Source organism: Cervus elaphus, chromosome 13 (assembly GCF_910594005.1).
Source record: "Cervus elaphus chromosome 13, mCerEla1.1, whole genome shotgun sequence".
Lineage (NCBI taxonomy): Eukaryota > Metazoa > Chordata > Mammalia > Artiodactyla > Cervidae > Cervus > Cervus elaphus.
Window position 1 is genome coordinate 44,999,374 of NC_057827.1, and position 14,658 is coordinate 45,014,031.

General features: G+C 36.6%; 1 protein-coding gene across 3 annotated transcripts in view; it reads left to right on the plus strand.

Moving 5' to 3' along the window:
- Positions 1 to 14,658, plus strand: part of NUBPL (nucleotide binding protein like) — a 225,120-nt gene that overhangs the window by 74,364 nt on the left and 136,098 nt on the right. The gene's annotated exons all lie outside the window — the stretch shown is intronic.

Consider the following 14,658-nt stretch of genomic DNA (forward strand, 5'->3'; position numbering starts at 1 on the left):
TGGTACAAAAATGAAAAGTATGCTGAAGATAAATGCAATTGTAATGTTGATTAATAGGTGTATTAGTTGCTCAGAGTGTCTGACTCTTTGTGACCCCATGGACTGTAGCCCACCAGGCTCCTCTGTCCATGGGATTTCCCAGGCAAGAACACTGGAGTGGATTGCCATTTCCTTCTCCATGATTAATAAGTATACAATCAAAGCATTGAAGAATTTGCTTTGTGTTCATACTTTTTGCTCCCTTCTCTAATATTCTAGATCTCTTTCCTTTCCCCTTCTATTAATATGTACCATATTATTACTTTTGGGCCATCCAGGTTTGCACATATTCTTCTTTTCTTCTAGGTAACCTAGTAGGTTTTTGAAACCTTTCCTAGGCACTATTAATTGGTGGGACTACTTTGTGTCACCAAACCACTTGAAGTTCTCCTGAAAGAACAATAGTGGATACAACTCCTTGCATCTTATTTCTCCTAAGAAAGGTTATTCGTTTTAGAAAGAAAAGAAGGAATACAAAAGTGGATGGTGAGAAAGTGAAATTGTAAGATTTGCACTGGCAGTCCTTTCTTACTTTTTGAAGGTTCTTATACCTTTGAGTGTCTTCTCATTAATATGTGGGTAAAGGCTTGTTTTTATAAAACTGTTTTATTATTTACTTGATTCTATGTTTAAATACTTCTTAAAATTCACAAGATGAGGTTCTATATTCTTGGCTGCACTCTGTCTGCATTTTAAAAATGGATTTAATACCTTTAATTATATGATATCAAACTATAATTTTTTTCAAGACATATATTCCTGACCTTGGCATTCAACTGTGTTTAAAATACTTTATTTTTGGAGCTAAGGGACAGAGTAGAAGGTACAGATTTTTCAGGCTTATTGCTAATACCAAGTAAATGGGAATGTCTACTATTTAGCTGATTCATGAACAGTGGGATTGCTACAGAAAAAGATTTGATTCTAGATCAGAGTTATCTTTGGAACATTTAATGATGTCAACTTTAATAGAAAGGTTTAAAACAGCCTTTCTTATGCCCATTTCCTTTTTATCTAGTTTTTAATCTTGACGTGGTCACAGTGTCTATTCTAGCTTGACAATTAATTTATAATATGAAAGTAGTCTCTAAATCGGTTTGAAATCCACTGGTGACATATAATCCGTTAATTAAATTCACACCTGTTAGAAATGATGGAATTTTGTGGTAACAGAATGAGGAGGATACGACAGTGTGTCTTTCATTCTGTGAGTGGCATTGTGGCAATTGAGATAGTTTGACTTACAGTAAGAATCTTTTGTGCTTAAATGCATGAGCTATTGTGAAGATATGAGGAAGTGGGAAATAATGATCAGTGTCACGGTATGTTCTGCTAATGATAGTCTCTTCAAAATGCTATTATTCATGGGACAGTGGATTCCAAAGTATCTATGCAAGCTTGCAGCAGTACCGTGTTAGTTTTCCTGTTAGGTTTATGTGGGGAAATGGCCGTACGCATTTTCTTTAAATAAAAGTGTAGGGCAGAGAAGCTAATTTGTACATGTAATTGTGAGTTATTTTTCAGAGTCTTTCTCTGTTAATTTAAATGTATGGCTTCAGCCTGTGCCAGCAATATATTTTGGTAGTCGTATTAATTAAACTAAAATGCTTTTAGGCAGTATCAATTTTGTTTACTCCAACTTACATAGGAGAAGATAGTGAAGGATGTGCCTTTTTCTTTAATGTGTATGCAATAGATGTTTGAGTTTCAGTCTACCTTTTTTACAATTAAATTTTGAAAAAAACATTTAACATGGTGATGAATCTGCTCACATTGCTGAGCTTTCGGTTTATAATTGATTATTCACTAAAGTACAAGCGATACTTAAGGTATGCATTTTCTCTGGATTAGGAATTAGCATACTAATAAAGTAGACTAAAGATTGTTTCTTTACCGTGTTGCTGTTCAGTCACTCAGTCGTGTCTGACTCTGCGACCCCATGGACTGCAGCTCTCCAGGCTTCCCAATGTCCTTCACCATCTCCCAGAGCTTGCTCAAACTCTTGTTCATTGAGTTTACGGTGTTAGACATTTTAATTTTCAGTTTTGTGAAAAGACTTTGATTGACCCAATGTCTTAGTCTCTTCAGGCTACTGTTACGAAAATACCATATACTGGGTGGCTTATATCACAGACATTTATTTCTGTCATCAAAGTACTAACCAGGCCCGACCCTGCTTAGTTTCCGAGATCAGACGCGATCAGGTGTGTTCAGGGTAGTATGGCTGTAGACAGACATTTATTTCTCACAGTTCTTGAGTCTGGGAAGTCGACAAGCACAGTGCCAGCAGATTTTGGTCTGGTGAGGACCTGCCTCCTGATTCACAGATCTTTTCATTATGTGCTCTCATGGTAGAAAGGGCCAGAGAACTCTCTGGGGTCTGTTTTAGGTCACTCATCCCATTCGTGAGAACTCCACTCTTATGACCTAGTTGCCTCACAGGCCTTGCCTCCTAGTACGATCAGATTGGGGGTTAGGTTTGCAACCTAAGTTTTGATGGTGGAGGTGGGGGACAGAAATCGCAAACATTTAGTCCTCAGGCCCTACCTCCTAGTGCCATCAGATTGGGGGTTAGGTTTGCAACCTAAGTTTTGATGGTGGAGGTGGGGGGTGGAAATCACAAACATTTAGGCCATAACACCTAGTTTGAATTTCTAATTCCAGTTTGAACTTCACTCCCATGTTTTGAGCAAACTACTCAGACCATCTATATTTCAAATGGAGGAGTAAAGGAATAGATGATACTCATATTTCCTTAATTTACTTTAGTGTAATCTTTTTCCTGTTACATTAAAAACAAGATGAGGCTGCCATTACTATTGCAGGTTTTAGCCGATGCACTAAAACAAGAAAAGGAAGTAACTATTATTAATAATGGAGAGGAAAAGATAGAATTGTCATGAATTTGATGTAATATGTCTACCTTGAAAATTCAAAGATATAAGTAGAAAACTAGTTGACAAATAGAGTTCTACAAGATATTTTGGGGGGTTATAAGATCACTGAATAAAAATCAGCAGCTTTCCACTTTTAGTTGTCAGGTAGGCAGACAGTGTTTAGAAAAACTGTTCCTGTAATGGCATACCTTAAAATGTTATGTGGGATTTTAACAAAAAGTACTTTTCAATGCATGCCTGAGGTAGTAGGAAAGGAAGAGAGTTTCTGAGAACTTAGAAATAATAAGAAAGTGTGAGCTAATTAGTATTGGTTAGCATTGGATTGATGTCTACCCAGGTATTACCTGCTGATCCTTGTTGGCTTAGGACCTGTATTTTTATAGATCTGTGTATGAGAGAATGGAGATGAAGTTTGGCACCTTAGGTGGTGGGGAGGGGAAGAAGTTTCAGTGGAGAATCATCATGTAAAAAGCTGGGATGCCTGAAGGATGACATCCTTAATAAATGACCAGTGAAATATCTCTTCCTTACATTGGTGGTTATAGGGATGTATATTGACCTTGTCTTTGGGTAGAATGCAAACCAAAGAAGGAGGGGAGGTGAGGAGAAAGACAGATAAAACAAAAGATTAGCCACAACTAAAGAAGAAATCAGTTAACTAGAATGTAGATGAAAAGAAAATACTCAGAATGTAACCTATAGAGAAGATTGGGGGAAAATAAAGAAATTTGAAGGGCATGGAACATAGCATGAAAAGGTCTGTCATAGGTCTAATAAGACCTCCTAGAAGGAGATAATGGAGAAAATGTGACTGAGGCATTATTTAAAGAGATAGATAATGGTTGAGAGGTTTCCAGATAGAACTAAAATTTAGGAAAACAATAGCATATAATTTGACCTGGGAGAGAGAATCATTAGATTTTAAGCATTCAGATGGCAAAAGGTAGCAGTATTGATTAACTTTATACTTTAAATGTTTGTTTACATGTTTAAGAGTAGAACTGGACCGTGTGATTTCCATTTTAAAAGGGGGAAATCGGGGAAAGAATCGCAATAAAGAAATAAGGCTACTCCTCAAAAAAGTTAGGCAAAGAGAAAGTACAATACAGAATAGTTGATATGAATTGAAATGTACCAATAATATAAATATTAATATTATGCAACTCTCCAGTTAAAAGAATACTATTGTAAGACAGGATAAAACAAAACCTAAAACCATAATTACAGCAAGAGCAAAATCCAGATAGGTTAAAGCTATTTAGAAGAGTTGCTCCTTAAAACATAAAAATGTATATAGGTTAAAAGTTAAAGGATTGAAAATGATAAATCAGGCAAAATGAAAGTGGGTATAATATTAATAGACAAGATAGACTTTGAAGACTTTTAAAGCAAAAGTATTACTGAAAGTGAGGAATTGCTACCTGTAAACAAGCTTCCTCTAATGGCTATCTATAGACTCTTCTTTTCAAATATAAGTGGAACATTTGCAAAAATTGACTGTGTGCTAGCCACTGACACAGGTTTCAGTGAATTTCAAAGATTATACATTCAGACCACATTCTCTAATTGTCACACAATTAATTTAGAAGTTTATAACAAAATAGTAACTTAAAACAGCTACACATTTGGAAATTAAGTTGATTAATAACGTATGGTTGAAAGAAGAAATAATGAAAATGAAAACATGGGATAGTGCTAAAATAATATTTAGAGATAAATAGTCATGTTATATTTAAAAAGAAGAAATTGAAAATAAATCTGGTAACTATTTAACTGAAGAAGTTAGAATAATGCAGTCAACCCAGAGATAGTAGAAGGAATAAAGTGATTAAGAGTGAAAATTAATGAACTTGAAAGCAAAGATACAGTAGAGAGGACTAACAGAACTAAAAAAAAAAAAAATGAATAATTTAGACAACTTTCTGGTAATGTAGAATTAAATAAATGCAAATTAAAAGACGCTTACTGCTTGGAAGGAAAGTTATGACCAACCTAGATAGCATATTAAAAAGCAGAGACATTACTTTGCCGACAGAGGTCCGTCTGGTCCAGGCTATGGTTTTTCCAGTGGTCATGTATGGGTGGGGAGAGTTGGTCTGTGAAGAAAGCTGAGTGCTGAAAAATTGATGCTTTTGAACTGTGGTGTTGGAGAAGACTCTTGGGAGTCCCTTGGACTGCAGGGAGATCTAACCAGTCCATCCTAAAGGAGATCAGTCCTGGGTGTTCATTGAAAGGATTGATGCTGAAGCTGAAACTCCAGTACTTTGGCCACCTCATGCGAAGAGTTGACTCATTGGAAAAGACCCTGATGCTGGGAGGGATTGGGGGCAGGAGGAGAAGGGGACGACAGAGGATGAGATGGCTGGATGGCATCACCGACTTGATGGGCATGAGTTTGAGTAAACTTCGGGAACTGGTGATGGACGGGGAGGCCTGGTGTGCTGTGATTCATGGGTTTGCAAAGAGTCGGACATGACTGAGCGACTGAACTGAACTGAACTGAATAAACAAAAATGGTCTCAATAAAGGACAGAAATGGTATGGACCTAACAGAAGCAGAAGATATTAAGAAGAGGTGGCAAGAATACACAGAAGAAATGTACAAAAAAGATCTTCACGACCCAGATAATCACAATGGTGTGATCACTCACCTAGAGACAGACATCCTTGAATGTGAAGTCAAGTGGGCCTTAGAAAGCATCACTACAAACAAAGCTAGTGGATATGATGGAATTCCAGTTGAGCTATTTCAAATCCTGAAAGATGATGCTGTGAAAGTGCTGCACTCAATATGCCAGCAAATTTGGAAAACTCAGCAGTGGCCACGGGACTGGAAAAGGTCCGTTTTCATTCCAATCCCTAACAAAGGCAATCCCAAAGAATGCTCAAACTACCGCACAATTGCACTCATCTCAACGCTAGTAAAGTAATGCTCAAAATTGGCCAAGCCAGGCTTCAGCAATACGTGAACCGAGAACTTCCAGATGTTCAACCTGGTTTTAGAAAAGGCAGAGTAACCAGAGATCAAATTGCCAATATCCTCTGGATCATCGAAAAAGAAAGAGAGTTCCAGAAAAACATCTATTTCTGCTTTATTGACTACGCCAAAGCCTTTGACTGTGTGGATCACAATAAACTGTGGAAAATTCTTCAAGAGATGGGAATACCAGACCATCTGACCTGCCTCTTGAGAAACCTGTATGCAGGTCAGGAAGCAACAGTTAGAACTGGACATGGAACAACAACCTGGTTCCAAATAGGAAAAAGAGTACGTCAAAGCTGTATATTGTCACCCTGCTTATTTAACTTATATGCAGAGTACATCATGAGAAATGCTGAGCTGGAAGAAGCACAAGCTGGAATCAAGATTGCTGGGAGAAATATCAATAACCTCAGATATGCAGATGACACCACCCTTATGGCAGAGAGTAAAGAGGAACTGAAAAGCCTCTTGATGAAAGTGAAAGAGGAGAGTGGAAAAGTTGGCTTAAAGCTTAATATTCAGAATACTAAGATTATGGCATCTGGTCCCATCACCTCATGGGAAATAGATGGGGAGACAGTGGAAACAGTGTCAGACTTTATTTTTTTGGCTCCAGAATCACTGCAGATGGTGACTGCAGCCGTGAAATTAAAAGACGCATACTCCTTGGAAGGAAAGTGATGACCAATCTAGATGGCATATTAAAAAGTAGAGACATCACTTTGCCAACAAAGGCTGTGGTCTTTGGTGGTCATGTGGTCAAGGCTATGGTCTTTCCAGTGGTCATGTATGGACGTGAGCATTGGACTGTGAAGAAAGCTGAGCGCCAAAAAATTGATGCTTTTGAACTATGGTGTTGGAGAAGACTCTTGAGAGTCCCTTGGGCTGCAAGGAGATCCAACCAGTCCATCCTAAAGGAGATCAGTCCTGGGTGTTCATTGGAAGGATTGATGCTGAAGCTGAAACTCCAGTACTTTGGCCACCTCATGCGAAGAGTTGACTCATTGGAAAAGACCCTGATTCTGGGAGTGGTTGGGGGCAGGAGGAGAAGGGGACGGCAGAGGATGAGATGACTGGATGGCATCACCGACTCGATGGGCATGAGTTTGCGTAAACTCTGGGAGTTGGTGATGGACAGGGAGGCCTGGTGTGCTGTGATTCATGGGGTCGCAAAGAGTCGGACATGACTGAGTGATTGAACTGAACTGAACTGAACTGATAAATAAATTGGAAATAAGGGAATTGACAGATGCAACCATTAGTTTTAATTATGAGAAAATGTTTTAAACATTTTCTGAAATAAAAAATTCCTGAAAAAATATGTATCACTAAAACAAAGGTTAAGAAATAAATAAAACATGTAGATCATTATAGTTATTTTAAAAAATGGAATCAGTAAAAAATCTTACTATGATGAAAATAGCAAGCCAACACTCAAAAAATTGGTAATTCCAATCTTACACAAACTCACTCATGGAATAGAAAAGTATATAATACTTTACAACTTAAGAGGCTTATCTGTGAGGCTAGTTAATCCTTAGAAAGCTGGGATGAAAAGAGAAAAATTATGGAACAGTCTCCCTAAGTGATGTATGTAAAAAGACTGAAGCAAATGTTGGGAAACAAATTCCAACATTATACAAAACAACTATATTATGATTAAATTCTATTTAATACAGAAAAGCACATTTGATTCAGTATCAGTAAAATTTTGTTAATTTAGCTTACTATTTTAGCATATTAAAGTAGAAAAAGTATAATTCAGAAAGATGCTGAAAAAGCATTCTACAAAACCCAGCAACCATTTATGATCAAAACTCTTCTCAAACAAGGGACAAAATTATCTGAACTTTCTTTAACCTGATACAGTGTATCTCTAAAAAATATATAGCAAGAATCATACTCACTGGTGAACTATTAAAAGCATTCCTTTTAAAATTATGAGTAAGAGGAAAAGACTGGTATCACAGCTTTATTTAACATTATACAGGCACTCCTAACCTGCAGAATAAGTTCCAACACATGCTAACATAGATGAATAAGGAATTAAATAAAAGAAGCAAACTGTCAGTATTTGCAGAAAATATCATTATTTAAGTAGAAATAAATTTAAATCTATAGAAGAATTATTAAAATGGACACAAATTTAATTGGGTGGTTAGATATAAGGTTAATATATGAGAAAATTAAACTTCTATTTAGTACCAATAAAGAATTAGAAAGTTCAGTTTCAAAAAAGATACAAATAGCTTCAGAAATATAGGACACCTGGGAACAAATCTGGCAAATGTACAAATTTCATGTGGAAAAATTTTTTAAGTTTTATTGAAATAGAAAGGTGGTAACGATGACCCTATATGCAGGACAGCAAGAGACACAGATGTAAAGAACAGACTTTTGGACTCTGTGGGAGAAGGCAAGGGTGGGATAATTTGAGAGAATAGCATTAAAACATGTATATTACCATATGTGAAATAGATGACCAGTCCAAGTTCAATGCATGGAACAGGGCACTCAAAGCCGATGCATTGGGACAACCCAGAGGGATGGGTTGGGTAGGGAGGTGGGAGGTGGGGTTTGGGACGGGGGGACACACGTATACCCATGGCTGATTCATGTCAATATATGGCAAAAACTACCACAATATTGTAAAGTAATTAGCCTCCAAGTAAAATAAATAAATTTTTTAAAATGTCAATAAATGGAAAACAAATGATGATCATGGATAGGAAGACTAAATTTTATAAAAATCTCAGTCTTCCTAATAGTCTTGCAAATTTAATCAAAACTCCACTTGTCAAAAGTGATGACCAAGTTGAATTTACGTATTATAGGTGAGCAAAGGGTCTATGAACAGACAAGAGAATAGTGGTTGACTTGCTGTGCCAGATAAGAGGACTTACTGTAAAGCTGAGCTATATATATAAGAGGACTTACTGTAAAGCTGAGCTATATACATACGAGGGCTTACTATAAAGCTGAGCTATATATATAAGAGGACTTACTATAAAGCTGAGCTATATATATAAGAGGACTTACTATAAAGCTGAGCCATATGCCATGTTTGGTGTGGATTCAAGGATAGACAGATAAACAACTAGAACTGAATAGGTAGTCCAGAAACAGACTTACACATATATGGAAACCTGATTTATGACAAGGCTAGCACTGCAGATTATTGATGATGGGACAGTTTATTATCCACATGAAAATAAAAAAGTGAATCCTCACAGTACACACCAAAATTAATTTTAGATGGCTTAATGACTGAGATGGCTCAGATGGTAAAGCATCTGCCTGCGATGTGGGAGACCCAGGTTCAACACTGGGTTGGGAAGATCCCCTAGAGAAGGAAATGGCAACCCACTCCAGTACTTTTGCCTGGAAAATCCCATGGACGGAGGAGCCTGGTGGGCTACAGTTCATGGGGTTGCGGAGTCGGACACGACTGAGCGACTTCACTTGCACTAGTGACTTAGATGTGAAATTCAAAGCCGTGGAGGTTCAGAAGATAATATGAGACTGTCTCAATGACTGTATTACTAAAGGCTTTCTTAAAGAAGACCCAAAAAGGATAGAGTATAATAGAAAAAAATCAGTTAGTTTGATTACATAAAAAGAACTTCTGTTATTCAAAAGACATTATAAAGGATTCAACAGAGCCTAGTTCAAGATGATGAACTCAAATACCTAGTGCATTTGATTAATGAATTTGATACTTGTGCAACTGGAAAATAGTTTAGGAACAAGTAGCTAATAAATACATAGAAAATGAAGGAAACACATATACACATTCTGCACAAAGATCTTATCAGTTCAGAGAGACAAAGGAAAAATAATATTGTGTGCTGTATTGCTCAGCTGTTACTAACATTTACATGATTTATATAATAAAAATTGTGTGATATAATTGCATTGGGAAGATGGGTGCATAAAAAGTGTGTCAGTGTTTGTGGAAAAGAGCTAAATAATATGTCATAACTAAAAACTGTCAGACTTTTGGTTTGGTAGATTAGCTAATTGTATAGTATCAATATTAGTTTTCTGGTTGTGACTAACTGCACTATGGTTATATAAATTATTAACATTAGGGAAAGCTAGGTGAAGGGCATATGAGGACTTTGGCTATATTTGTAGCTTTCTGTAAGTGTAGGATTAATTAATCATAAGAAGTTTAAAAAGTCAGTTAATTAACCATCTATATGTCTTTGCAGAAATGTTTGTTTAGGTGGGTGGGGTGAATTGAAAAAGTAGCATTGAGACATAAATTACCATATGTAATCTAGATAGCCAGTGGGTATTCACTATATGATGCAGAGAGTTCATACCCGGTGCTCTGTGACCGCCTAGAGCTGGTGGGGTGGGTTGGCAGGTGGAAGGGGAGGTTCAAGAGGGAGGGGACGTATGTATACCTGTGGTACGGCAGAAACCAGTACAGTGTTGTAAAGCAATTACCCTCCAACTAAAAATAAATAAAATAAATTAGAAAACAAGAAACAGCAACAACAAAAAAGTTAAGAGTTCTTGGCTCTGGAGAGTAATAGAGAGTTGGGGATTATTGACATTTAGTAATAATTTTTATTGTACTACTTGACTCTTTAATCATTATGCATATGTTATTGAAGAAAACAGAAAGTAGAATGAAATTCAAAGCAGAATGAAAGAAAGTTGTTACTCTGAAAATGTAACTTGGATGCTTTGAAAAGAATTGATGAAGTTATGTGGGAAAGAGTCCTATTACCAAATTAGCTATGGGGAAGATTGAGCTTGTTAGTTTAGTCAGAAGTTATAGAGGGAAGCTGTAAAGAAATATATGCATTCTTAAACATTTTAGCTTGGAACAGTAAAATGCATTCTTATTCACCATTCTTTTAATGAAGGGCCATAGCTTTTTCTTTGTGTGAAGTAAAGTCGCTCAGTTGTGTCCGACTCCTTGAGACCCCATGGACTATACAGTTCATGGAATTCTCCAGGCCAGAATACTGGAGTGGGTAGCCTTTCCCTTCTCCAGGGAATCTTCCCAACCCAGGAATCGAACCCAGGTCTCCCATATTGCAGGCGGATTCTTTACCAGCTGAGCTATCAGGGAAGCCCTTTTCTTTGTGTAGGGATCCAATAAATAGAGTTCAGTAATGGATTTCTTATATAAACCATGCCTATATGTTTTATACATTATTTTAAATTTCAACCTCTTTAAAGAGGAGAAAGAACTGAAGACTATATGATAAAATCTGAAAATGTAATTCTGCTAGATTTTTATGATTTTGTCCTAAACTTTTAGCCCAGTACTTGTCTAAGGTATATAAGGTAAGAGGGCTTCTTATATACTTTGTTATGGTGAAGAAGTAGTATATGGTAGCAAGAATGACTGAAGGCATGACTGCACAGATGGTTTGATAAAAGAAACTATATAATATTCTTTTGCCACATGAAGTGTATTTTCTTTGTTTTGTTGTGAGCATAAGTAGTACATTGGTTTTCTCTTGGGATTAATACAATTTCTTGTCTCAGATTAGAGAGTCAAGTTTTTTTTTTTTCTTTCTTTTATTGTGGTAAAAAACACATAACTTAAAATTTACCCTCTTAACCATTTTTAAGTGTACGTTGTTCAGTCACTCCGTCGTGTCCGACTCTGTGACCCTATCGACTGCAGCACGCCAGGCTTTCCTGTCCGTCTTCATGTCCCGGAGCTTGCTCAAACTCATGTCCGTTGAGTCGGTGATGCCATCCAGCCATCTCGTCCTCTGTCATCCCCTTCTCCTCCTGCCTTCAATCTTTCCCAGCATCAGGGTCTTTTCCAATGAGTCAGCTCTTCGCATCAGGTGGCCAAAGTATTGGAGCTTCAGCTTCAGTATCCGTCCTTCCAGTGAATTTTCAGGACTGATTTCCTTTAGGATGGACTGGTTGGATCTCCTTGCAGTCCAAGGGACTTTCAAGAGTCTTCTCTAACACTGCAATTCAGTGATATTAAATATATTTATAATATTGTTCAACCATCACCACCAACTATCTCCATAGTTCTTTTCATCTTGTAAAACTGAAACACTCTGCCCATTAAACAGTAGCTCTCTATTACCACTTCCCCATGCCTTTGTCAACCATCATTCTACTTTCTATCATTTCGACTACTTTCAGTATCTCGTTTAAGAGGAATCATACAGTATTTCTCTTTTTTGTGGCAAACTTACTTTACTCAGCATAATGTTCTCATGATTCATCCTTGTTGTAGCATATGTCAGAATTTTCTTCCTTTTTTGAGGCTGAATAATATTCCATTGTATACCTATAGCACATTTAGCTTATCCATTCATTCATTAATGGGCACTTGGTTTGTTTCCACATTTTAACTATTGTGAATACTGTTGCTATGAACACAAATGTACAAAAATCTCTTCAGGACACTGAGTCCCTGCTTTTAATTCTTTTTGGGTATATACTAGGAAGTAGAATTCCTGGATTGTATGGTAATTCTATTTTAATTTTTTGAGGAACTCATATTATTTTCTGTAGCATTTCCATTTTACATTCCTGTGAATAGTGCACAAGCGCTCCCATTTGTCTGTATTCTTGCCAATTGTTATTTCCTGTAGGTTTTTATTTTTTATATTTTGATTGCAGCCATTCTAATACTGTGAGGTGATCTCTCATTGTAATTTTGATTCACATTTTAATAACAGTCAGTGATGTTGAACATTTTTTCATGTGTTTATTGTCCGTTTGTAGATCTTCCTTGAAGAAATGTCTATTCACTTCCTTTGCCTATTTTTGAATTTTGTTGTTTTATTGAGTTTTAAGAATTTTCTCTATGTTCTGGGTATTAGTCTCTATAAAATAAATGATTTACAAATATTTTGTCCCATTTTGTGGATTGCCTTTTCTCCCTGTTGATATTTTCTCCTGATGCACAACATTTACAAACTTTCATGAACTACAGTTTGTCTGTTGTTTCTTTTGTCGCCCTTGTTGGGTGTTGTATCCAAGAAAGCCTCACCAAATTCAATGGCATGAAACTCTTGCCCTGTGTTTTCTAAGAGCTTTATAATTAATAGCTCTTCCATTTAGGGCTTTGACCCATTTTGAGTTCATTTTTTGTGTTAGGTAATGGTCCAACTTCATTCTTTTGCATTTGGATGTCCCAATTTTCGCAGCTTTTCCCCCATTGAATGATTTTGGTCTCCTTGTGAAAAAATCGTTTGACTATATAAGTGAGAGTATATTTTTGGAGTCTCTATTCTATTCCATTGGTTTATATGTCTGCCTTTATGCCAGTACCCCACTGTTTTGATTGCTGTAGCTGTGTAGTAAGCTTTGAAATAAGGAAGTATCAGTCCTCAAGCTGTGTTCTTTTTCAAGATTGATTTTCATATTGGGGATCCCTTGAGATTCCATCTGAATATTAGGATGGATTTATTTCTGCAAAAAATGTTAAAGGCATTTTGATAAGGATTGCATTGAATCTGTAGGTGACTTTGGGTAATATTGCCTCTTAATGTTAAGTCTTCCAGCTGATGAACATGGGATGTGTTTTTATTTTTGTCTTCTTTAATTTCTTTCAGCAATATTTTATAGTTTTAATTTAACAAGTCTTTTATCTCCTTGATTAAGTTAATTCCAAAGTATTTATTCTTTTTGATGCTGTTATAAATGGGATTTTCATAATTTCCTTTTTAAATTGTTACGTGTATAAGAAATAATGTGATTTTTTAATTTTAACTTTGTATCTTCTACTAGATTTACTTATTAGCTCCAATAGTTTTCTTTGTGGAATCTTTAGGGTCTTATATATAAGATCATAATATCTGTGAAATGAGGAGACTTTACTTCCTCCTTTGCAGTTTGGATGCTATTTATTTCTTTGTCTTGCCTCATTGCTCTGGCTGTAACTTTCAGTATTATGTTGAGTAGTAGTGGCAAAAGTGGGCATCCTTGTCTTACTCCTGATCCTAGAGGAGAAACATTCAGTCTTGTATTCTTGAGTACTATGTTGCTTTGGGTTTTTCACATTTGGCTTGTATTATGTTGAGATTTGAAGTAAGAAATTGATGGACAGAATTACTTATTGAGGCTATTTTTTAGAACACCTGAAAATTATAGATGAAGTGTTTCTGAAACTATATCACACCTGTTTTTAGATGTTGCATCTGTTGGGTGTGTTAGTTGTATGCTTGGTATGATGTTTGCAAATTGAGGTGTATTAATTTACCAGTAGCAATATGAGTAGTTTTGTTGTTTTTCAGTTGCTAAGTCCTGTCTGACTCTTCGGGACCCCATGGACTGCAGCACACCAGGCTTTCCTGTCCTTCACTCTCTCCTAGAGTTTGCTCAGACTCATGTCCATCGAGTCAGTGATGCTATCCAGCTATCTCATCCTGTCACTTCATTCTTCTCCTGCCCTCAATCTTTCCCAGCATCAGGGTATTTTCTAATGAGTCAGCTCTTCACATCAAGTGGCCAAAGTATTGGAGCTTCATCTTCAGCGTCAGTCCTTCCAGTGAATATTCAGGGTTGATTTCCTTTAAGATTGACTGGTTTGATCTTACAGTCCATAGGACCCTCAAGAGTCTTCTTCAGCACCACAGTTGAAAGTATCAATTCTTTGGCACCCAGCGTTCTTTATGGTTCAACTCTCACATCCATTCATGACTGCTGGAAAAACCATAGCTTTGACTATACGGACCTTTGTCAGCACAGTGATGTCTCTGCTTTTTAATACACTGTCTAGGTTCATCATAGCTTTTC